At 39.2% G+C, this 26,828-nt stretch overlaps 1 long non-coding RNA gene across 1 annotated transcript; it reads right to left on the minus strand.

Moving 5' to 3' along the window:
- Positions 1 to 14,321: 14,321 nt before the first annotated feature.
- Positions 14,322 to 24,999, minus strand: LOC115500088. Its single transcript, XR_003964379.1, has 4 exons — positions 24,934 to 24,999; positions 23,279 to 23,416; positions 22,832 to 23,009; positions 14,322 to 14,831 (listed from the first exon to the last, which is right to left on the minus strand). It is a non-coding gene; the product is annotated as an uncharacterized LOC115500088 (long non-coding RNA).
- Between the last annotated feature and the right edge of the window lie 1,829 nt (positions 25,000 to 26,828).

The following is a 26,828-nucleotide window of genomic DNA, read 5'->3' on the forward strand; positions in this document are numbered from 1 at the left end:
CAAAAATATCACATGGTATTTCCACTCTTACCGGAAACACCAAGAATTTTAGAGGCTCCCATGTGAGCCCAGTATCTGCACTCATTTAAATGAGATATGTATCCAATATGTATACTTTGTTGAGCATCTTAGCAACATTAGAATTCATCAAATCTGCTACAGAAATCAATTTATCTGAGGTTTCTCCACCTAGGTTTGTGTCACACTTTGATTCAAATGAAGGCAAATGAATATACCTTTATTGTCACCTGTGGACCAAATTGTCTTTCATTCATTGCAAATTGTTATGCACTCCCCAGAAGAATTAGAGGGACCAGGCTTCATTTCAAATTTTTAATTGTAATTGGAGGGACAAAAAAAATGCATGAAACAGCTAGAAAACTGTATGTTACATCTATGGAAGTGTGAACGTTTCGGAAAGAAATATTACGGGTAAGCTAACGCAGGAGGGAAGCTTGGTGGCAAGATTTGAGTAGATGTTTGAGAACTGAAGGCTGGTGTTGATAGCACATGGCAGGAGAAGGAGATTTTGCTCGGTCATACTGAACATTGTAGAGTGGTGTTAGTTTTCTCTCTCTTTAATAATTCTTCTCTTCTCTCTCTCCTCCTCCCTTCCTTCTTTTTGAGAATGCACTGTGTATCAATTTTAAAACATTTTAGGATTCATCTGAGAGTTCAGGCTGAAGGTAAGGGTATGTAGTGCTGTTTACATGCCTCAGACCACATTCAGGTGTTTATCTCCATTTCCTACTGTTAGACATTTTGTAAGCCTGAATTACTTTAATAACTGCCTCTAATTTCTGCTTTACTCAGGTTATATTTAACATACTAACTAATCGTTGAATAGCACTAAAAAGTTTACCTAGAATTCCCACAGATTATCTCATTTGATCTCATAATTATCATGTCAGGTAATTTCTTCCTGGCTCGTTTTAGATCTAAGGCACTGAAACTTAGATTAGTATTTTTCTACATTGTTCAATTCTAAAGTTACCAATTCGACAGTCCTAAGTATTCTTCAAGCATTAAAACACAGTTTACATGTGGGGCACCTGGATGGCTCAGTTGCTTAAGTGTCTAACTCTTGATTTCAGCTCAGGTCATGATCTCACGGTTCATGGGATAGAGCCCCCCCATCCGTCTCTGTGCTGACAGCATGGAGTCTGCTTGGGACTCTCTCTCCCCACCTCTCTCTCTGCCCCTCCCCCACTCTCACATGCTCTCTCTTGTGCTCTTTCTCTTTCTCAAAAGTAACACATAAACAGTACAAATTTCACATGCAAGGGAAAATCAGGTAAAATATAATAGGATGAGAATTCTTCTGTTATTCTGGAAGTTCAACAAAAGTCTAAAGCTGTGAAAGGTACAAAGGATGATAAAGTTTTCCAACAGGCTGAAGAAAAGAGCTAACTGTAACCCCACAGGATTTGCTGGAGGTGGAAACCCAGTTCAGCCACCATCGGTCCAATAACCCAGGTAACGGAAGGTCAGACATTCAAAAGCAGATTTGGAAATTTCCTTGCAAAGGAGGGGAGAGGGTACTTCCTCCTTCTAGGCCAAGAGAGTGGGGCCCTCCACTAAATGTTACGGTGCTGGTCAAAGGCCGACTGGCTGTTTCTGGCGACAAGAGTGTTGGTATGGGACTTTTAGCTGTTTCTGGAGTGAAAGACACAGTTGTTCTTGAGAAAGTGCGAAATGTGTCCCTCGAAGTTTGGGGAGGGGCACACAGCCCAGCATCTGCCTTTCACGTGAAAAAGTCTAAATGCCTAAGTCCGGTCGGAGGTGACTGCAAAAAAGGAAAGGAGAGATCCATAGTAGGGAAAGCTCTCCTTCCTCAATTGGGAAGAGCCAGTATCTGTGTTTTCCCACAGGACATCATGCTTGCGAGGCAGCCAGGCTTCGGATGTCTTGAAAGGATCTGGGCTCAGAAGGATCTGTGCATGGACATCTCCAAAAGGCAATTCTTGTGCTGCACAGCAGGGCCATCACTTAGATATTTAGTGACAGACAGAAGGCCTTTGCTATCCAAGAAAATGAGCAAAGCTTCGGCCGGAAGCAGCAGAAATGGTGGGAGAGAAAGGTCAATGAAAAGGGCAGGGACGATCGATATTTGAAATATTTCACAAACAGGGAAGGGGTACACATGCTGACCAATCAGAAAGGAAGCCGGTCAGGGCTGGTGAGTGCTGGCACAGTATGGGTCTGCAAAATGTGGGTTTCGTTTTCCCTTCCTCACTTCTGCTCTCCAAACCTTAGGTCAGATTTGGGCTTGGGGGAACAGGCAAGAAGCTCTACATTGGATACGAGGTTAACATTTTTAGACTAAAGCAGATGTTTTAATACAGAATGTGACTCTTTTATTTATTTACTATTTATTTGTTTTTATTATTTTTTAAAAATATTTATTTATTTTTGAGAGAAAGAGAGAGGGAGGGAGGGAGAGGTAGAAGGAGAGGGAGACACAGAATTGGAAGCAGGTTCCAGGCTCTGAGCTGTCAGCCCAGAGCCCGACCCAGGACTCCAACCCAGGAACCCAGAGATCGTGACCTGAGCCCAAGTTGGACGCTTCACTGACTGAACCACCCAGGTGCCCCAAAAGTGAACCTTTCTAAATCATGGTGTCTGATGAGAGAAAATTCTATCCTACAGTGAGTTGCCAAGCTCTGGCGGGAGAAAATTAAAACTAAAGCTCTTTATACCTTACCGAGTTGATCAAACTTACTAAACAGTTCATATTTATAGCACATTTGTTTTTATAAAACAATCATGAACTAGAGAGGGAAAAAAACTGACATGACCCTGGCCAGTGTTTTATAACAGAGATTTAGAACTGAGGTCCACACAGGTGAAGGTTTGGCCAAAGTCACACACACAGTTCAATAGATGAAACACTCCCCAGAACACCGAATCCAGTATAGGGATCCTAGAGCAAGGCCAGACTCTCCCTTCGCTAATGGAATGGTACGTTGAACTGCTTAACATTACACAACACACATATGTGATTTGTCCTGTAAACAATGGGGAAAGGATAATTTGTTGTAGCCCCCGGGAGTAAACAGGATTTTTGGTAAGAGTCTAAAGAAAGTCAGGATAAAAGGAGGAAAAGCTTTATCTTATATTGTTACAAGTTCACTTAGTTTGGAGAGGAAACGCTGCAGGGAAGCAAGCAGCCAGCAGAATCCAATTATTAATGAAAGGAACCAGAGCCATACCAGAGAATTAGAGACCAGTTAGAGTAACAGCGATCTCCAAGGAATGGCCAGACAAAATATTGTGGATGATCCAGCAGAATTGGAAACAAGCCTTTTAGTCAAACTAAGCCAACATAAGGGAAAGAATGGCTCACGTAGGGAAAAGGCTATTATTGAAGAGAGCAGCTTTTTCTTTTTTAAATGATTGATTCTAAACACTTCACCTTCCTTCAGTTTGTGCTTTTTTCTATTGGGCTCTACTTTGATGCATGACATAGTCTCTTTTCCTTTGAAAATAAAAAAAAAGTTCTTGCCTCAGGGATAGGTCTCTTATTCTGGAGAAGTTTAGGAAGAAATCTCAGTGGGGTAAGAACTAACTGGGATGTTAGCACTTCTCTCGTGGAGCTCGTGGTCTAAGGTAAATATACAGTCAAATAAAACAAATGTGGTAAATAACTGTGCACAAAATAACGAGTGAAGGGACGCTGGGAGGTCCAAATGAGGCTGGAGAGAGGACAGGTAGTAATTTTAAAGAGTAGCCATGATTGTCACAGAAAGATACATGTCAGGTCAGGCTTGATTCAGACCCAGAACAAGAGTGAACCTGTGGCATTCTCACCTGCTACGTGTCTTTTCCAATACGTAAAACCATAGTGGATTTTATACTTTTAAAATACAAGTTCCTGGGGTGCCTGGGTGACTCAGTAGCTTAAGCGTCTGACTCTTGGTTTTGGCTCAGGTCATGATCTCACAGTTCGTGAGTTCAAGCCCCGCACGGGGCTCTGCGCGCTGACAGGGTGGAGTCTGCCTGGCATTCTCTGTCTCCCTCTCTCTCTGACCCTCCTGCTTGCTCTGCATCTCTCTCCCAAAGTAAATAAATAAAATAAAAACTTAAAATGCAAGTTCTTTTTCTCCCCTTTCTACCCTTCTCTTAAAATGTCACTCCTACCTGCCTCGCAGCTAGAGGCTGATAAAGTGGCTGGAGGTATCCGTGTAGGTTAACTTCTTATCTCATGAATCAAAATGAACAAAGGCCACATATGCCACCACAAACGAGTAACTGCTCAGTTTGTTTGCCTGTGGATCCTCACAACTTTATTGGTGTCTTATCAATACAACTCTCAGTGTTTTTAACAGCTGGAGGATGACCGGTCTAGACTCGGTCTAGGGTTTTCATTTCTAGTTACACATGAGAATCATCAAGGAAGCTTTGAAAAATGCAGATGCTGGCTAGGGTCCAGCACCAGAGATGTTGATTTAATTGGCCTCCGTGGGGCCAGGTATTAGTGTTTTTAAATGCTGTCCAGCGATGCTGAAGGTGCAAAGGTGTGCCAGGCAGTCTGCAGATGCTTTCAAAGGGATGTGCCAGGGGATTTAATCTCACAACACTATAACAAAGGCGTTGGGGATTCTCAGTGTGCGGAGAAGGAGGCTGTATTTCTGAGAGATGCCATGAGTTTCCCAGAGCCGCACCACTAGGGTGTAGAAGGGTGTATTTCATTTCTGACATCGTATTTGGAAATTGTGGGTTGGAAAAGCTAATTCAGTTCCACTCAAATAAAATGGTTTACTTGTGAAACGTTTTTCCACCATCTGCGCCTCTGAAAATAGAGTGGCAAGTTCCATTATGGAACTGTAGAAAGTTTGACCCCAAATGAACAACTGATAAAAAGTGAAATTAAATAACACGCCCGATTTTGGAGAGTGGATCCCAAAATAGGTGTCTTGAAATTATTTCTATTGTTTGCTTTTATATTTATACATTTCAAAGGAGAGATTCGGCAAACCCTTTTTTTTTTAATGTTTGAGGCAGCTTTTTTTTTTTTCATTATTTCCGAGCAAGATAAACCCAGACAGCGCTAGAAATTTCACGCAATAGGTTTTCCTTCCTGATAACACTCAAGTAGTGTAAAATAAAACAAAAACTCATTTTGTTAAGGGATTTTAAATTATTGCTTTAGTTATAAGTAAATTCCTAATATGGAGGGAATTATTACAGAGACTTAGACAACATGACTGCTTCCCACATTGTAATCATGTTACACCCTTGCACCTAGGTGAGTCTTGGCACACAAATCACTTTTTTTCAATCGAAAGGTAAGTCTTGTATATGATAAAAAATAGAGAAGGTTAAAAAAAAAAGGATGATTGGCGTGCCTGGGTGACTCAGTCAATTGGGCGTCTGACTTCGGCTCAGGTCATGATCTCACAGTTTGGGGGTTCGATCTCCACGTTGGGCTCTGCGCTGACAGCTCAGAGCCTGGAGCCTGCTTCGGAGTCTGTGTCTCCCTCTCTCTCTGCCCCTCCCCTGCTCACACTCTGTCTCTTTCACTCTCAGAAGTGAATAAACATAATTTTTTTTTTAATTTAAAAAAAAAAGGAAAGGATGGTAGTGAAAAGAAAGTACAGTCTAGAACCATTTTTTCGCTCCTCCCCAGACATAACCATTTTTGCCAGGCTTTGGTTTCTTCGTGTAGTTATCCTTCTGGCCATACTTCCTGCCTTGCCGAACATACAATGCATATACTTCTCTTTTCACATGAATAGCGGCAAACCAAAAATCCACACTGTTCAGCATCTTATTATTTTCACTGAGTGGTTCTTTCTTGGAAGTCATTCTCTGCCAGCACATGTGGACCTCATTCATGATCTTTAGTGACTGTATAGTGTTGGACTGTGTGGATGCACCATAGTTTACTCAGTCAGTACCCACTGTGGACATTTATGGGTTACAGCTTTTATGGTATTATGAACAATATTGCCCCATGCTCTGTGAAGTGTTTGAACGAACCCGCACTTTGGCCAATAATGTGTAAGTGTCTGTTTCTCTAAACTCTGATCAAGTCTGTATTACCCCAGTTTGAACTTTTTATCTAAATCCAATAGGTGAAAAATGTTTGCTTATTGTTTCAATTTACATTTTGTACATGGAATGACATTGGCCAGGCGTTCATAGTTAAAAGTAATTTCTATTTCTTTTTCTGTAAGCTGCCTAAACATGTTCTCACATCTGAAAAGGGCATTAAAGTAAGTAACAAAGCAGACACCCCTGTACCCCTAACCTAGCTTCACTTGTAGAACATGACCCACGCTCATAGAACCTGTGGATTTTTCCCATCTTCTCATTACCTGAAAGTAATGACCATCCTAATTTTCTTTTACCATTGTCTTGCTTTACTCTCTCTCTTCTTCTCTCTCTCTGTATCTATCATCTATCTATCTATCTATCTATCTATTGATAGTTCTGTATGCTTTTAAGTTTATTTATATGAGCTCAAACTATTTGTATTTATTTGAGACTTGATTTTTTTTTATTTCACTCAAAAATATTTTTATAATGTTCATCTATAACCATACCTGAGTTTTGGTGTCTTTTAAATGTTCCAAAAATTTTTCAGGTGTTATCTCTTCAGAGGTTACACCTCCTGTCCTACAATGCCTCATCCTGTTTCCATGTCTTTCCACTTATTTATAATATTTTCAATCACCTTAATCCTTTATGTTACCTTTTAGAAAATGAGCATATCCATCGTCTGATACACTAAATCTCTTCAGCTATTTGGTCAGCTCTTTGATTTATCCTTTACAATTCTTACATCCAGTTTTAAATTTCTAAAATGTGTATTTGTTTCTTAATCTTATTTCCTTAGTCATTTTGCAGCCTTTTTTCCTTGCTTATGTTTTAAGTCTTTTAACATTTTTTTAAATGTAGAAAGACAGCTGTTTTATAGTCTTCATTCGATCATGTTGATATCTGAAGTCCTGCTAAATCTGATTCTGCTCTGCGATTTATTCTTACTATTAGACAGGGTACCTAAAACTCTTTGCTATTCTAAACAGCATTTTTTTTTTTTTTTACAATTCGTCTTCTGTTACAAGCGTACAGAAATATAATTGTTGCTGGTTATAAAACTGATTTTTATCCAGTGTTCTTGCTAAATTCATGAATTAATTCTAATTCTTTAACTCTATGTTCTTGGGGTTTTCTACACACGCAGCCATTTGTAAATGATGATAGCTTTCCAATCTTCCTTTGTACCTTTAGTTCTATCTTTTATTTCTATGCTTGCTTAATGCCATCAGCAACAGTATCTAGAGCAACATTTACAGAAATGACAATAACAGACATCCCCATCTAATTCTTAATCTCAAGTGCTTAGCTTTCAATATTTCACTGTTAAGTACCAGGTTTGCTATAAAGTATTTATAGATACCCTTCAGTGAATGAAGTTAACTTTCTTCTATTACTAATTTGCTAAGAGGTCTTTCTTCCTTTATCAAGAAAGAATATTAAATTTTATTATTATTTTCTTTTGCAGCCTCAGAAATATGGAATGATTTTCAGCTATTACTCAAATCGATGCAGATTGTGGTGTATTATTATTTATACATAATGTTGGAGTCAACTTGCCAATTCTTGGTTTAGGAATTTTGTATCCATTTTTTCACACACACACACCAACCGGCCTGCAATTTTCCCTTCTTGTTGTGTCACTTTCTGGTTTAGTATCAAAGTCCTGCTGGTCTACAAAAAAATGATTGGAGAAACATTTCCTACATTTCTATTCTTTGTAAGAGTTTTTGGCCTATTTGGTGATATTTCTTTCACAAATTTTTGGTAGAATTCACAGGGAAGCCATCTGCCTGCAGTTTTCTTTGTGGAAACATTTTTTTTTTTTTTAAACAGCTTTATTGAAGTGTACTTTACATACCATAAAATTCACTCATTTTAAGTATAAACCTCAATAATTTTTAGTAAACTTGCAGAATTTTCCAGCCATCATCAAAATCCAGTTTTGGAATATTTTTGTTCACCTCAAAAATATTCTTCATGCCAATTTGTAGTCACTTTTATTCCCATCTCTGCCTCCCCCCCCCCCCCGCCCCCACCAGCCCCCAGTTCTAGGCAATTACTAATTGACTTTCTGTCTCTATAGATGTGCTGTTTCTGACCATTTGGTATTAATGGAATTATACAATATGTGGCCTTTTGTCCTTAGCTTCTATTACTCAACATATTGCTTTTGAGGTTGTAACCTACGTGATTGTAACCTACGTTGAACACTATTCCATAATATGAGGACATCTTACATTGTTTATTCACCAGCTGATGGACTTTGGGTCATCCCACATTCTGGCTATTTCTAATATGAACATTTATGTACAAGGCTGTGTACACATATATTTTCATTCCTATGACTGGAATTGCTGGGTTATATGGTATAATTATGTTTAACATTTTAAGAAGATGCCAAACTGTTTTCCGAAGTGATTGCATCATTTTACATTCCTACAAGCATTGTTCTGGTTTTCCACATCCTTCACAGTAATTGTCATTACCTGTCTTTTGACTATAGCCTTCCAGGGGATGTGAAATGGTATCTCATGGTTTGATATGCATTTCCCTCATGACAGATGGCATTGAGCATTTTTTCATTTGCTTGTCTGCTATTTGTATATCTTCTGTAGAGCAATATTTATTCAAGTCCATTACCAATTTTTAAATTGGTCCACTTGCCTTCTTATGATAATAAGAGTCCTTAGTGTTCCTTATATATTCTGGATATAAGTCCTTTATCAGATACATTATTTGTGAGCATTTTCTCCAACTCTGGGCTTATTCATTCATTTACTTAATGATATCTGTTGAAGCATAAAAGCTTTTTACTGTAATCACGTCCAATTTATTATTTTTTCCTTTTATGGATCATGTCTTCGGTGTTATATCTTAGAACTATTTGCCTACCGCAAGGTCACAAAGTTTTTCTTCTATTTTGTTTTTGTACAAGTTTTATAGTTTTAGCTGTAAAATGAAGTCTGTGATCTGTTTTGAGTTCATTGTTACATGGTGTCAGGTAAAGGCCTAAATTAGGCTTTTCATATGTAGATGTATAATTGTAAGTTAAAAAGATTGGAACTCCAAATGTCAACGAGGATATGGAACAAATGGAACTTGTGTGAATTATTGGTGGGAATATAGAATGAAAGAATCAATTTGAAAATGTATCTATCAGTTTCCTACCAAGTTTAACACCTTACCCAAGAAATTCCATTGTTTTTACCCAACGAATGAAAACATACATCCACAAGATAAGTTATACACGAATGTTCATAGCAGTGTTATTCGTTATAGCCCTGTATTGGAAGTGGCTGAGATATTGGTCAATAGAATTTAAACTGTGATGTCTTCTTATAATGGGATATACTACTCAAAAATAAAAAGGGGAAAATATTGTTACGTGCAACTACACGGTCGTTTTCTACAACCATTATGCTGAGTGTAAGAGATCATCCAGAACAGCGTGCCTAGTCTATTATTCAATTAATGTACATTTTTAGAAAAAGCAAAACAACATGAATTTCCAGAAAAGGGAATCATCTATGGCGAGAGAAAATCAGAGCAATACTGGTCTCGAACTTAGAGAGGGTGAGTATCGATCAGAGAGAGTGTAAGAAAGCTTTCTGGAGTGAAGTGATGTCTTATTTCCTGATAGGGGTTTAAAACACTACAATGTATGCATTTGTCAAAACTCAGTGATTCGACACGTAAGATCACTGCATTTCACTAGGTGTAAATTTTGTCTCAAAATGAATAAAACTATTAAAAATTAAACTCTTTTTAAAGATATGCATGCTGAATTTTGAATTGCATGAAACTATAAATAGCTTGATGGACTGATCGAGGTATGGCTGGATACACAGATATGTCAAAAGTAAGTATAGTATATAATATATACTATATAATATATAATAACAAATATAGTATATATTTATATAGTATATAGTATATAATAACAAAATCGAGGTGGTAGCTATATGGACAGTCACTGTAAAAATGTTTAACTTTGCTGTACATTTGAAAATTGTATAATAAAATACTTTGTAATAAAGGAAATCATGCATTCCATTGTTTCTTCAAACTGGAACTTCTTTAACTGCATCAGAAAGAAAAGAGAAACCTTGGATTCACTTCAAGATATGTCCCCAAAAGAGCTTTTTTCCCTCTTCAGACATTTGTCTGTGTTGCATGAGGAGAGGATATGAACCTTTAGCCAACATTTTATCTAAATTAATTAATCTCTTTAGGGAGGCTCTTTTGTTTAATCATGCTGATATCTAGAGGGCTTAAGAAGTATCTCAGTTAAATCATCCCTTTTGCTTATTGAAGCCAGTCAAAAACATTGGTTTTTGTTTGTTTGTTTGTTTTTGTTTAGAGATTTCCCTTTTATACATATTGCAACAAGTTCTGCATAAAACATTAATTGGAAATTTAAGAAAACGTTGCTTTTAAGGAAGTTAATGTCTTTATTTCAAAATTATTTGTTGGTTATTGAGTTATCATAGAGAATACCCCAAAAGATCCCATAATCCAAAGGAAAAGTTATCGTCTCTGTTCATTTAATCTGAAGGCATTTTGTTTCTGATGTTTCCAATGATTCTACTCTCTCTTTACTTCATCATTCACAAAATGGTTTGGGGGCCATTCACCAAATGGCTTAAGGCAGGCTTATGGCTCAAAATCAAGCAATCGTCATATCCATGAGGAATTTGAAATTTTCAGAAGAAAAGGCTCTTCCCTTTGATTTATTGTTAAAATACTAAATCCTTTAATGAAAGATAAGTTCCACAAAACTTCTCTGCTAATGTTACAACTGTTTTCTTTTTTCCACATTACAATTTGTTTATGTCATTATTGATGTTAATTTTTACATGATTTCTAGTTTGTACACTTGACTTTACATCAATAACCTTTACTTATGTATATTACCCTGGAATGACCTCTTGTTTTGTGGTATAAGAGGGGCTAGGAAACAAGGAAATAAAGATGGGCACAGACAAGTCTCTTTCCAAGAAAAATCAGGGAATGTAGTTGTGCAGACTTGACTTCCCGGGAACTGACAGCTTCCTCTCCCTTCCCTGTGGGATATCTAGGAGTGCTTGTCTTTCTCACTTTCATTTTTCCACATTTCCTAAAAAGGCTAGAGAATCCAAAAAGATTGTAATTGTAAGCTCTGTGAATATGCAGCACAGTTAAGGCTTGTTTTAAATGTATTGATATACTTAAATAACAGTTATTTTTCAGGTATTCAAACTGAAGAGAATTAAATAGCCTCTTATTCTAACATAGAAAAACTGTATCTCCTCTTTAGTAAAATGTTGTTAGGGCTTATCTTTTGTTGATTCCCCAAGAGAAAGAGAGTCGAAGGTCCTGATCAGAATTTGTGAGTCTACAGGGTACAAAAAAGGCTTGAGAATTGAAAGTTTGTCTTGGAGAGATCTGAACCCTTATAATAAATTCTTAATTACTTAGCTCCCTGTCTGTGTTTGCTTTTTCCCCAAAATAAATGTTATTTATTCCAGAGATGGACAGCTGGGTTTGTGGAATATGTGTGAAGTGTTGCTTAGATTGGAAATAGTTCAGATCAAATAATATTGTCACAATATCTGTTGAACTAGTAGTCCTCTGAAATGGAGCAGGAGTTATGAATGGCTCTATCATCGTAATTTCTGGAAAAAAATAGACACTTCTGAAAGCAAGTATTTTATTATTAATTTATAGATAAAATATTAGATATTATTACTTCAAGACAACCCTTAACCAAAGACATTTTGTTTAACATGGTTGGTATTAAGCTAGTTGAATAGCAAAACTGAACAAAGAATTCCAAACCTAAAAAAAAAAGAAAAGAAGAAAAAAGAAAAGAAAACAAAAGAAAAAGAGGTAATGTGTTATACAAGTAGACACAGCAGGAATTAGAGATAGGGTGGGGTCAAGTGTAACATTTCTGAGTATGTCTCAGAAAACCTCAGCTGAGTTGGAACCCATGTATCAAACCAGGTGAAGACTCTTGAGTTTGGGTCCAGTAAAGCATTGAGGCAAACAAAGGCAGAAGGTCAGAGAGAGAAAGAAAAATAGATGTCGCTTCATTTATTCACGTGACACATTTTTACCAGGAGCTCATTGCCACCAACACTGTATATTCAACGGCGAGGAATATACACATAATCTTTGTAGCAGAGTCTCAGCAATATTTGAGGAATGCATACTAAATGAATTATTTACATAGGTTTGGGCAAGGCTTAAGGGAACCAACAAGGGACAGTGCTGGACTCTGAAAACCCATTACCACCTTAAGTGGAGGGAGTGGTTGCTCTGAGAGGGCTATTCGATAGGAATACTGGCACTGGTACAAGAAGGGTGCAGTCAAACCATGATGACTTAGAATACACAAGAGAAGACCTCCAACTCACTTCCTTCTTGTCCTTCTGTCTCCTGAGAAGGCCTCCCATTGGCCTTACCCAACCAGAAGTGAGAAGACAAAGGAGCCTCTGATACAGTCCATATGGGTCAGGGTCTCAGGGTAGAGAGAAAAGTTCAGTGTAGACAGGGATACGGGCAGGAGGCAAGTGGAAGATACCCAGTATGGCCCCACTGAGCTTTCATTTTAGACAGTGGTTCTCAGCAAGAGGAGATTTTGCTTCCTCCAAGGGCATTTGACAATATTTGGTGACATTTTTTTAATTGTCATGACTGAGGGGAGGGATGTCACAGGCTTTTCGTGGGTAGAGGCCACAAATGCTGCTAAACCTCACATAACGCACAGGCTTTGTGCCCGTGTTATGCACACACACGCACACACACATGTAATTGTCCAGCCTGAAATGTCCATAGTGCTGAGGTTGAGAAACTCTGTTTTAGTGCAGGAAAAACATATATTAGTCAAATGCTCACATAGGTGAATATAAAATTATAAGCTGCAGCGTCCTATGAAAAAAAGTCACCTGCTGCCTAAGGGTACAAGATCAGAGAAGTCTTCTGTTAAGTTAGGCTGATTAAACTAAGATTTGATCAGAGACAAGTCAACCAAAAGAAGAGGAAGGGAAGAATAATCCTGGCAGAGGAAATATCATATTCAAATGCCTAAGGCAATAAGCAGAATGGAATATTCCAAGGAAGGAAGACAGGTGAGTTGGAAAGCAGAAAAAAAGGGGGCGCTTGGTGCAAAACTGGCTTGCTAGGCTGGGTCCAGATCCTGCAGGGAATTGGGGGCCATTTTAAAGTGTTGAGTGTATTTGAGCCACATAAAATAGCCAAAGCAAACAGGAGCAACTAGGATAAGTGGCCCTTTAGGAGGACATGGAGATGAATAGGTAATTAAAATAGCCTCTACGCCACCCAACCCCACTCCCACTCAAGAGGCAAAATGATGCAGTGATTAAGAGTATTCGATCTCTGGGGCCAAACTGCCTGGGCGTAAATTCTGGCCAATATTGATTACCTGTGTGACCGTGCAGTGTTATGAGAAAAGGAGATAAGTAATTCTCTGATCCTGTTTCACCTCTGACAAATAAATAGGGGTAATAATGGCATATACCTCATAGTGTTATAAGAAAATAAGTTAAAAAGAGAGTTTAGCCCAGCGTTTGGTACGTGGTCAAGATTTAATTATTAAAAATGATTATCATGATGATGATTACTGTTGTTGGTGTTCCAGAAGAGGAGTCAGCAAATTATTCCCAGCCAGTCGAATGTGGTGGCTGCCTATTTTTGCAAATAAATTTTTACGGAACATAGTCATGCCTATTTGCTTGCATACCATCCATGGCTGCTTTCGCGTGACAATGGCAATTAAGTAATTGCAATGTACTCTGTATGGCCCACAAAGCTGAAAATATTTCCTATCTGGCTTTTTTTCAGAACAAGTTGGCAGACCCCTGTTCTAGGCTTAATCACTGCCTGCTCCATGAACCTTATCCTTCATGAGTTTATTCAATAGTTTTCTGATGACGTTGTAGCAACTGTCCTCAGATATTCTCAGTCCTTGTTCTACTTTCGGAAAATGTATTAACCTTTGATTTCCAAGCAGCTGCCAGCATTTCTAACTCTTTTCTAGTCTATCTGAATGAGAGTCTCTGAAAGAAGCCTCTTACTCTGCTAACTTCTCCAGTTCTGGTTAAAACAATACTCACCTTAGGGCTCCTGGGGGGCTCAGCCTATTAGGTGTCTGACTCTTGTCTGGGTTCGGCTCAGGTCATGATCTCGTGGTTCATTGGTTCAAGCCCCATGTTGGGCTCTGCGCTGTCAGCGCAAAATCTGCTTGGGATTTCTCTCTCCCTCTCTCTCTGCCAACCCTTCCTCCCCTGAATAAATAAATAAACTTAAAAAAAAAACCACGCACCTCACCTTACAATTCTGCTCTGGTTATTGCGACTGCAGTCTTAGCCTTTGTCAAGTAGAAATTGGTCCCATGAGCCTCCTACCGCCCACCTGGTTGAGGGACCTGTTCCCTGGTGGGGTTCACAAGAACCATGCCATACCATGTAGTCCTCTTGCTAGTCCGCGCCCGGAAGGAGTGAAATAAATAACACTGTCTACACTTACAGGGGAATCACTATGTGCCAGGCAACATTGTAAGGATATTTAATGGGTTATCACATTTAATCTTCACTCAGGTTATCCCCATTTTGTGGATTAGGAATCTGAGGCTCAGAGACGAAGCACCTTGTCCAGGGTCTCCCTGCCGGTCAGAGGTCTGAGCCCAGATAGTGACTATGGAGCCCTTGCTCTTAATCTCCTCATTGTGAGAGCTGACGGCCACATTCTAGGCACAGGTGCCCGGACCAGGATCTCCTCATAATCTGAAGAACAGGATGGAACAGGAAAAGTAACAAGCGCTCAGTAACACAAATAAGGAATCCGGTCCCTAGAGAGTTAAATCTTCATGCTCACAGGAGTCCAGATATCCAGAAAACCCATCTAGACTGCAGATTAAGGCGGCGACACCAAGAAGGCCCTCAAAATGGAGGCAAATTTAGCCTCAGCTAGAGAGATTTTTAGATGTTTTCAGCAAAAATCTACAAGAATCACTAGCTTATCCCAGAGCTTGGAGCATCTAAACGGAGTTATTTGTCTGCATTGTGGTGCACACATACGTGTGTGCGTGTGAGTGTGTGTACATATAAGCATACACACACACACACACACAGACTGGTACACAGCTTCTAATATCTCCTTTGAACTGTGATGAAGGTGATAGTGTTCAAATTTTTTCATTTCTGCTGGAGAACCATATAGATTGCTTTGTGTGGAGAAACTCATTTGAACTAGTCAAATAGAGGAAAATGAATCTTGCTGCTTCTGCTTCCCTGTTGTGCCTATTGATGGTAATTTGTACAGAGGTTTATCCTGCACGGTGCTTAGAAATGCCACTAACACTTACTTGCAGTTTACCTTTCCAGGACCAGGAAACCGCCGGTAACGGATTTCTTTAGATCTGAAGATGAGGCTGTTTAATTTTCTGAACATATGTCATATTTTTGTCCTGTCACTCTGATAAACCTTTAAAAGCTTTTGTTGAGATGATGGCTCTTTAGATCCCAGTCGTGTGAAGGTGTATTTAGTTCAAGTACAACTAATCAATGATACTGAGATCTGTTTATCCAGGAGTTCACTAGGCACAATGGGGAGATAAAGTCATCCTTGGAGATGAAGTGTCATCTATAATATAAGCAGCAAACAGTCGGGTGCACACATCAGACTGATATCGAATGTAAAGGCACCATGAGTTTAGAGAAAAAAAAATTAGACAATAGAAGTTTACTTTTTAATGTTTGGGGAGGTTTTAATTTTAAACAGCAATCATTTATGGAGAAAAGACAACTCAGGGAACACAAATGTACATCGCTTTTGGTAAGTGGTGGTGAGATAGCTATAATCACGGTCATAAATCCATAGACATTTTCTCCAAACGGCAATTAAAAGTTGCTATATATTGGGGTGCCTGGGTGGCTCAGTTGGCTAAGTGTCTGACTTCGGCTCAGGTCACGATCTCACGGTGCCTGGGTTTGAGACCCGCGTCAGGCTCTATGCTGACAGCTCAGAACCTGGAGCCTGCTTCGGATTCTAGGTCTCCCTCTCTTTGCCCCTCCCTCTCTCTCAAAAATAAATAAATAAACATTAAAAAAAAAGTTGTTTTGTCTTGGGGTGCCTGGATGGCGCAGGTAAGTGTCTGCCTCTTGATTTTGGTTCAGATCACGATCTCACAGTTCGTGAGTTCGAACCCTGCATTGGGGCTCTGAGCTGACAGTGCAAAGCCAGCTTGAGATGTTCTCTCTTTCTCTGCCCCTCCTCTGCTTGTGCTCTGTCTCTTTCTCTCTCAAAAATAAATAAACATTAACAATTTTTTTAAGTTGCTATGTATTGGGGCACCTGGGTAGCTCAGTAGCTTAAGTGTCCTGCCTCTGGATTTCGGCTCAGGTCATGGTCTTACGGTTCCTGAGATGGAGCCCCACGTTGTGAGACTGACACCTGCATTGGGCTCCATGCCGTCAGACTGCTTGGGATTCTCTCTCTCCCTTTTTCTCTGCCGCTTCTTACTGTCTCTCTCTCAAAATAAATAAATCAACTGAAAAAAATTTTTAATGTTTATTTATTTTTGAGAGAGAGAGAGAAACAGAGCACGAGTGGGGGAGGGGAAGAGAGAGAGGGAGACACAGAATCCGAAGCAGGCTCCAGGCTCTGAGCTGTCAGCACAGAGCCCGACACGGGGCTCAAACCCACAAGCGGTGAGATCATGACCTGAGCCCAAGTCGGACACCCAACCGACTGAGCCACCCAGGCTCCCCAGTAAATCACCGTTAAAAAAAAGTTGCTATGTTTTTTACTACTAATTTTGTCAACTATAACTAGCTTTGCCATTTCATTGGTTCAAAATATGTTACCTTTCGGTGTTGGAATCTCCTCATATCATTATTTTACAATTTCATGTTTTCTATTGAGTTACTTATTAAAAGTTCAATTCCAGCACAGGCTGGGGGTTTACCTAAGCAGGTTATATCAGAGGCAAAGCCATGAACCTCCAGGGGTATCCAATTCAGTCAAGTTGACAGAGGTGAGCGGGAAGCCGTAAGGCAATCTGTTACGATGCAAAGAGCAACTTAAGCCTTGAAATGAGGTATGAGAGAGGCCGCTTTGTGACCTCATACATTGCAGCCCTATTGATCCCACCACATTCCCATAGCTGGGCAAACTGAGTGTATGGGGCTCTTAGATTGAAAAAAAAAACCCTCTGTGGTACTTAATCTCCTCCGTGTAGCAGGGGTATTCTCGAGGGGACTGCTGCTTTTCAATCTAGAAGGAAACCAGTAGAAACAACTTTCCCATGTCAGGAGCCTTTAGTAATACTCTCAAAAATAAGAACTAACGTCTACTTACGTATTATAGATGAAAATACTTACAATCCAGTATTTCTAAATAAAAGCCCTTTAAAATGTATTTATTCTTTTTTTTTTTTTAAATTTTTTTTTCAACGTTTATTTATTTTTTTTGGGACAGAGAGAGACAGAGCATGAACGGGGTAGGGGCAGAGAGAGAGGGAGACACAGAATCGGAAACAGGCTCCAGGCTCCGAGCCATCAGCCCAGAGCCCGACGCGGGGCTCGAACTCACGGACCGCGAGATCGTGACCTGGCTGAAGTCGGACGCTTAACCGACTGCGCCACCCAGGCGCCCCTAAAATGTATTTATTCTTAAAATAACAGTAAATAAAACTTTGTTCTATGCTTTTAATTATTTAAAATAACATAGCCACTTATTTCTCTGCAAAAATTACTCTATATTTTTATTAAAAGCAATTAAACACTGATCCAGGGGGAAAATTGATAAACCTCACTATCTAAACATTTCTTGGGGCCAATATACCAGGATTTCAAAAAAAAAAAAAAAAGAAAAAGAAAAAGAAAAAAAAAAGAAAAGAAAAAAATACTTGCAACATACATGATTGTGTTTAGGTTTAAATTTATCATAAAAATCAATTAAAAACATAGGAAAAAAGGGGAAAAGAACACTAATAAAGACAATACAAAAAAAGAAAATACAAAAAGCTTAGGAAATATGAATAGATGCTCAGTTTCACTCCTAATTTAATATTAAAATTTAAAACTGTGAAATACAATTTTCAGTTTTATATTGGCCAGAAATGGTAATATATATCATTGGTGAGTATGGGGAAATGAACCATTCTAAACAATGTTAATAAAAATGTGCATTGGTACAATATCTTTGAGGCACACCTTAGAAATATCTTTCAGAATTTTAAATTCAGATACTGTCTAACCTGACAATTCTATTTCTAGGAATATATCCTATAGATATGCCTAACACACGTATGAAAGATGTGTCCATTCTTATTAATAATAAGAGTCTAGAAATATTCTAAAATGCCCACTAATTGGAAAATGATTGGATAAATCATGGAATATTCACATAATGGATGACATTTCAGCCGTTTGTTTAAATGAATCACCTCACTAGGTACTGAAATACTGACATAGAATGCTTCCTGAGACACTCAGAGAAAAAAAAAGGAAGCTGTGCACAATAAGCTGTGTAGAAAGTTCCAGAAAGTGTGCTTAAGAAGCTTTAAATAGTAGTTCCCTATGGGACAATGTGTGATGGGAGGGATAATTATATTCACGGTGTACCTGTGTTATTTTGCATGTACATTTCCTACGTTAATTATAATACTGCAGTCTAGTTAAGAATGAATAAAGTATACCATGCCAGCCTGGATAGCCTGTGTTCTATAGGCCTTTTAAGTTAATATCCCTCTAAGAAAAGTGGGGAAAAAGCACTTCGCTTGAATATGTAAAAAGGAAAGTACATGAAAAATGGATAGATAGATGGGAGCATCTGGCTACATGTGACGCTTAAATCTAGACACGCGGAGCATTTCACCAGTATCTTCAGGCAAACGATATATTTACCAGGCTCACTAGCTAGTTCCCTTTTCACGTGATTCATGCCAACTCCTCACCTTGGGTTAAAGGAACACAATTATTGCTAAAGGATTAACAGAAATACTCCTAAACATTTTGTGAGTGTAAAAGGGAGATTATGAAATTCTCTTCTGTGTTGCCAAATAGTTTTTTAGGTCTGGTGTATATTGGTGTTTACTTTCATAATTTTCCCAGCTGCCGTCAAGTGCAACGTGCTTTCTTCATTGTGATAATACATAGTCATTTGTTAACATTTTCATAACCCAGGCTTAGCCTATGGTAGGTATACTTGATTTACTTGACATTTCGCTTAAGCTGTTTAAAGGTTGGTGGTTGTTTTTCTGAAGTAACACTAATTCATAGGAGTTGTCACTTCCCTGTGGCTTCGTGGTTTCTGCTTTTCTCCTCACTGAGGTTTCTACTGAGTTCCGAAGAACCAGACATTTGTTGAAAGCTCATGACTGTCAACTGGAAATAATCACTGTTGGTGGACTTTTAAAGAGCCCTCTTTTAAATGAGGTGCACTTAGAATGCACCTGGATGAATAGATACAGGTTGCCTGTCCGCCACTTACTTTCTTGTCAGTGTCGATGTTAGTTGTTTTCCAGTCTAGGACCTGAGAACATACCGAGTCCAAAAATCTACTTTCTTTTCTGTTTTCATTGAGGACAATAAAAGCCAGTGCAGTTGGATTTCATACTCCAAGGTCCTCGCGTCTTGTTGAATAAAAGTTGAGTTGAGTATTCCCAGACCACAAAACTCCATCTCATTCTCTCCCTTTTTCTAACTGGAAGTTACATACCCAAGATGAGCTTCCTGAACAGAAAACCATGTACATAATGAATATTTTAAAAACTTTTTTCTTGCCAAAACAGGGTCTTTTGATGTTATGGTTGTGTTCATATTCTCTCTCCCTTGTGGAATTCAGTATCAGAATCAATAAGGGATCAGAGCTACTTAATATTCTTTGTCCAGAAACCTTACATATATAATTTGGTACCAAGGTGCACAAAAATAAAATTACTGTCCTTGTGAAAGGCAACTAAAAACTAATAGGCTGGTTTTAAATAGAGTGCTGGTTCCAATCCAAACTGTGAAAAACAGAGCAATACATTGAAAGCAAAAAAGGCTTCGTTGTTGGAACACACCTTGAAAGATACCTATCCCCCCCCTTTTTTTTCAGGGGTTATTTTTAAGGGTGAATAAGACGCATGCAGGGTTCTGTGATTGCAGTGGAAATGAATGAGGTGCAATAGGCATGGGTCAAATAAACAGCACTTCTTTTTACAATTAGGTCCTTTGTCCGAGGTCTCAGCTGAGAGGCCAAATATTGAATGTTATTTGGATAAATGTGTCTCTCATCACAAGAAGTAGCCAGGAAAACAGCCATGAGGTGCTGCCCTAACAGCATCAGGAAGGCTGCAGGGCCCATGCCCACCATGGATTTGTTGTGTGAGAGTTCCTAGTGCTCTTAATCTGCTGTTTTTCATGAATACACACACTGGAAAATAAAATAACGTGACACAAAAAGTAAAGTAAGAGAACAACAACAACAACAACAAAATAGCATGAAATACAAGCCTAACCAAAATCTACTAGGGGATAAAGAGTCTGAATGTATGGGCTGCAAATAAGATTTGCTTATCTAATTTTTTTTTCTTTTACATTTATTTATTTTTGAGAGACAGAGAGAGACAGAGCACAAGTCGGGGAGGAGCAGAGAATGAGACGCAGAATCCGAAGCAGGCGCCAGGCTCCGAGCTGTCTTCACAGAGCCCTACAGAGCCAGTTTTCAGGGGTGCCTGGGTGGCTCAGTCTGTTAAGCCTCTGACTCGGGCTCAGGTCATGATCTCACGGTTTGTGAGTTCGAGGCCCGAAGCGGGCTCTGTGCTGACAGCTCGGAGCCTGGAGCCTGCTTTGGATTCTGTGTCTCCTGCCCCTTTGCCTGCTCATGCTCTGTCTCTGTCTCTCTCTCTCAAAAAAAAAAAAAAAAAAAAAAAAAAAAACAAAAAAAAATAAAAAGAATTTAAAAAAAAGATTTTAAAATAAAAAAAACCAAACAGACCTAGTTTTCAAAATCACTTTCCGTAGGCTTAGAAAATTACCCGAACTTTTTACTTTTTCTGTTTCACAATCCCTTATCTAAAACTAATTTGGGCAGTTCTGTGTTGGAATTCAGATTTTTTAAATTTTATTTGGCTTTTGTTTTCTATATTAAATATAATTTATTGTCGCATTGGTTTCCAAGATTATTTTTTCAGATGTTACAACTCCAATACAGTGCATATGCATATATATGATATATAATGACCTTCAGTGGGGTCCGGGACAGCTCCCCCCAATCAAACGCATTAATTTTTACAATGAAAGCCATAGATCTTCACATTAAAGGGAGATAAATAGACTCAAAATAAGGTCATATCAGTGCAAGTCAGGTTTTACCACTAAATAAATATGCTGCTAGTTTTTTTTTAAAATTTGATCTTTAGAGTTTTTGTGTTTTACAGTTGCGGAGAAGGAATCGTGGGATTGTATTAAACTGGCACTGTACAGCGTGCAAGGTTATGTAAAAGCCTTTTTCAGCGTCACCAACGAAATTAATTACCGAATATCTTCCTTCCCATAACTTGGAATAACACAACTGGTAATGAGTTACAGGTTAGAAAGAATACAATTAAGCATAGGCAGTGGTACCAACTATTTAAACACACTGCCCGAGTAGAATTCTCTGTTCCAGAAGCTGGGAAAACACGTGGGGCCAGAAAGCCAAATCAGCGGATTTGAACTGGATACCATTTCTGTGACAAAGTTAAGCCCCGTGCCTCTTGTTGAATTTGTGAGCTTTAATGGATATAATTGAACTTCGACCTCGAGGGTTAAAGTGTGGCCAAGACACCGGAGGTTATGTCGCCATTAGTGATCATTATCCTAATAGCTGCTCATCTGACATTTTTAGAAACCATCGGTGGTTTAGAATGGGGACAATTTTAAAGAACAACGTGGGATTCAATGTTTCTGGTGACCTCATTGATTAACTGGAATCAGCTACATGACAGAAATTCATTATTAATTGGCCAGGATTTTTAAAAAGAGATGCGGTCTTAATGAACTTAGAACATGAGAAAAGTTACACGTTCAAGCAGGCTGCTTGAGGATAGAAGAAAAAAATGCCTTACGTGTCCAAACTGTTCTGTGAATTAAACCTATTTTCTCTTGATGGTTTGAATGCACCAGCCGTCGCTTTCTGATAGTGAAGCAAAAGTATTGGACCACAGTGGAAAGCCCTGCTCAGAACACAGGGTACTTTTACGACTCAGCAGAAGTGGGAAACTTCCTAGGGAAATGTGCTTGGGAAGTCCCCACATGCCCACATGACAGAGATCAGTGAACCTTGTTAATGAAACCCACCTTCTCCCCCTCCACGACCTTCAGCCCTCATGTAGATGCACCTGACATGCAAAGCTATTGTCTTAGACCTTCTTTTAGACTGTCCTGACAAAGAACCATCACTTCCTGATATTCGAGTCTCTGCTTTGTTTCTGTATGAGTGTCCAGCTCCTGCTCCCCCACCCTCCCCACCCACATCGGCTTCATGTGGTTATAAGGTATTTAGTGTCTTCAAACTGATTTCTGATTAAGCCAAAGTGTTAGTTGCTGTGCATCATCAAAGTCTTCCCCATCCTTCCCAAATGTCTGCATTAGTTCCCGTATTAAGGTAAAACAGACTAAACCCCAGGTAGAATCCATTATCATCGGGATCCACCTCAAAAAGCGGTGGAGGGGAGTATGGAGTTGGGAATAATAAAAAGAGCTCTTCATGGAGCGCAGGATATCTTGGTACAAAGCCTGGCTTTCTCACTTACCAGCTGTCTAATCTTCAGCAAGCCACGTCACTTCTCCAGACTTGAAATTCCCCTCTGCTGAGATGGGAGGTTATTGAATTAAATGGCCGTCAAGTCTTTCAACTTTCGAAGCTTATTAGACCTTGATTCTTTGTTTTTTTTGGCAAATCTGCTCTCCGAGCTTCATTGGCCGCTGTCACTATGAAATAACAAAGCAGACCTTTCTGAATTGATTCCTTTCCCCTCCTAGCAAGTTATTATCTACTGCTCATCCATGCCAGCTACTGGCCTTTCCTTCTTTGGCCTCTCCCCCAGACTAATTAAGTGAAGACCGTTTGTACGTGTATTCAATGTGGAAAGATAGTAGACATGAGATTATGTGTGTGTTTTTCCTAAGCCAGAAGCTTGAGCAATAATGTTTACTCATTCCAGGCTTACATTTGAGAATTGGTCAAAAGAGTCATTTACCTGGCAAAACCATAACTCAGTAGGAAATCACATTCATTTAAATGTTTTCTAAAACACATTTCTTGCTTCTTGGCTCCTAATAGGGCAATTTTGTTTCTCTGATTCTTCCTATGAGAGTAATTACTGGCACTTGGTGGGCTTGAAAAAAAGAAAGAAGGAGAAAGAAAGAAACATTTGTAAAGTTATATTTTGCCCTCTGTTTTTATCATTATAAACTATGCAGTGGCGGTTTGTATGTGCTATTAGTTTGTGATTTGGTTTTTTGTTTGTTTGTTTGTTTTCTTTTTCTCCCTGCCTGACTGTACTCGCTATATCAGACTTGGAAGGAAAATAGATGAAGTCAATGCACAGCAAAGACATTGATAGTTTAATAATATTTACTCATATTTACTAATATAAATTTCATCCAAACATGAAATTTAAGCAAAATGGATAGATGTTATTTAGGTAAATGAGCCCCCGATGGCACCAGCATCTGTGATTTCGTTCAAAAATTTGATTTGTCATCAAATATAACATCCATGTTATAAAATATATTTTTTAAACATATCGCAACTAAGGAATTTTTATACTTTGTAAGAAAGGAAGCAATTGCTGTGGTATTTCAGAACCTATATCTTTTTTTTTTACTGTAATAGTTGTTCACGGACTCTAAACAATATTTTAAAACAGACAATCTCTCTGAAAGAAAATATTCAACTAAAGATAAGAGACAGCATTTATGTAAGTGAAATGTTACAAGATTTTTAAAATTAAAGTCATCTTTGAATTTTTCACAGCACAACGCAAAATAGAAATTTGCAAGCTTCCTGTCAGAACACTATGCTTTTACTCATGAGCGAGGGGTTCAATAACACATCAGTGATCTTCCACATATATATGTATTTAAATACTTTAATACCCCTAAAGCATTTGTTGACAAAAGGGAATGTTCCCACTCAAGGCATTTAAGAAAAAAGAAATTCCATCTGATGTATGTCCTCAAGAAAAAAACCAACTGAACTTGAGGTTCTGAGAAGCCTCAGGCAGGAGAAAGGAAAACAATCATAGTCAACAGTATTTTAAGGGAAGTAAAGCCAGATGCCATTTTAAATATCTGAAAAATTTGTCTGAAATCATCCAGTGCAGCCCCAACCAATTTGAAATCTGGGGCAAAAGCAGAAATTATAATTTGGCAATTGCTTGAACATGTTGAAATAGGGAATTTGTGCTTAGGGAAAAATTACCCACAGGATTTAGTGTTTAGAATTTTGACCTTTAGAAGGTTCGTTAATCTCTCCAGCACTTCATTTTTTGGTCAATGAAATGGGATATTTGCCAACTATCATACATGAGATTTGTGATATGAATGTAAGTAAATCTCTTAGAAATACAGAGAAAAATCATAAGTGCAAAAACCACGGTCATTTCCTTTTAAGTCCTCTTTTTGTTGATTTAAAAATAATAAAAGCAGGTCATGCATATTATAAAGACAAGTTAGGAAATAAATATCCCAGAATTTACATTTCTAAGAATATTTCAAGTCTAAATGGACCTCAGAGGCTTTTATGAGAGGAAATCCAGTTTTCCTTAGGACTCCTTTCCTAATTTCCTCTGGGAATCTCTGGTGCCAATGGAGGGCAGAATGAGAGTCCTACCCCACAGTTCCTACTCACCCTGCCCTGGGGGCTGGTGTTGCATTGTTTTGCTCCCCGTCTGCTCCTAGGACGGCCAGACTTCAGTTCCTTTCAGCCCCTGGTCTCCTCTGTGCTCTCTTCCTTCCTTCACCCATCAGTGACTTCTGGGGGGGGGGGGGTTCTGCAGGGGTTTTCAATTTTTTTTAATGTTTATTTATTTTTGAGACAGAGAGAGAGAAACAGAGAGACAGAGTGCGAGTGGGGGAGAGGCAGAGAGAGAGAGGGAGACACAGAATCTGAAGCAGTTTCCAGGCTTTGAGCTGTCAGCACAGAGCCAATGTGGAGCTCCAACTCATGAACCCCAAGATCATGACCTGAGCCGAAGTCGGACACTTAACCAACTGAGCCACCCAGGCACCACCAGGGTTTTTAAATTAACATGACAGATTCTCCTTCCTAGAGTAAATACACAGAGAATCCAGGGTGTTGCTGGACTGAGGCTTAGGGAGACAGTAGCTCCGATTTTGGCCCAGCTTCACCCTTTGCTGTCACTCACAACAATGTTCTCTCAGGGTCTCCCTTGTCTCCTAATAGCACAGCCCCTTGGGTGGCAGCCTGGCTCATCTAACAGGAACTTGGGTATTGTGATGGCCAATGGGGGTTGCTGCCCCGAGATAAGATGGAGAAGACTGTACAACCACAGACAGGGATTTCCTCACAGCCTTCTGACCCTGGACTCCACCTGGTGAGGACCTGACTCGTCCTTTTCCTTTCATTCCACAGAACACATGACCTGGCTCTGTTGAATCTGAGGTGACAGATGGGGCTGGACTGCTTTCTGTGGTGGTGGCTCGAGTCCTCTCTCACAGTGATCCTAGGCCTAAGCACTATTTCTATGATGGGAAGTTTCTGGAACAACCCATAGGAGGGTGACACAGCTGCTTCCCCAGAACCCCTCCCAGAGCACACCTAGCTTTGCCTCCCATGCTAATCTAATATATAGTCTCACCTCCAACAAACTGAGGGCCTGGGTCGTCTTTCCAACTCTTCTCAAGCCTCTGCCTTCTATATCTGAGCTCTGTTAAGGTTCCTTGAAGATTTTTCTTGGGTTTTATTCTTTTCTCTTTTCCCACCCCTTTTCTAGGTGGTCACATCCATTCCTAAGGCTTTCAGATCAATCAACTTGCTGGTGACCATGTAATATGTCAATCCACTCAGAGCTCTCTTCTGACCTCCAAAATGATGGTGGTTTGGAGGAGTGGGGATAACGAAAATGATCATGTAGTTCTGGAGTCTTGACCTATTTTGAAGCTTCCATTTGAAATGGGGAAGACTGTGGAAAGGACAGGTCTGGCAGGGAATATCCAGAGTTCAGTTGCAAGATGTCTGTTAGTCATGCAAGAGATGTTGAGAAGGCAGGTCTCCTGGAAATGAGGAGTTAGAACAGAGGGCTGAGAGTTGCCGACATCGAATGCATAGAATAGGACAAGGTGACAAGTAGAATAATATGCAGATATCTGGCATCTGTCCTTTACATATACATATACGTAACACATAACACATATTTGTGTTATGTTTGTGCATTTTACATATTTTATAGTAATTATAATATTTGTATAAATATGTATATTAGAGTAAGGCCAACACATAAAAAAATACATGTTGGAATATTTCCAAGTCTTTTAATCACAGTGCACCATTACTTTTCAAAATGGCTGTGCAATTTACATCCCCTTCATCTATCTACAAACGTATCCAGTTCTTCTGAGAACGTTGCTTTTACGTAGGCATCACCTCCCTACTGGGTGTAAAATCACCAGGAACTAGCAAAGCACATATTTATCTGTAGGCCAAAGGATTGCACTTCTCCAAGATTATGAACAGTTCAGAGACGTTTATTCTCATATACATGAGATGGGTAAGGGGATTTTGGC

Source organism: Lynx canadensis, chromosome D4 (assembly GCF_007474595.2).
Source record: "Lynx canadensis isolate LIC74 chromosome D4, mLynCan4.pri.v2, whole genome shotgun sequence".
Lineage (NCBI taxonomy): Eukaryota > Metazoa > Chordata > Mammalia > Carnivora > Felidae > Lynx > Lynx canadensis.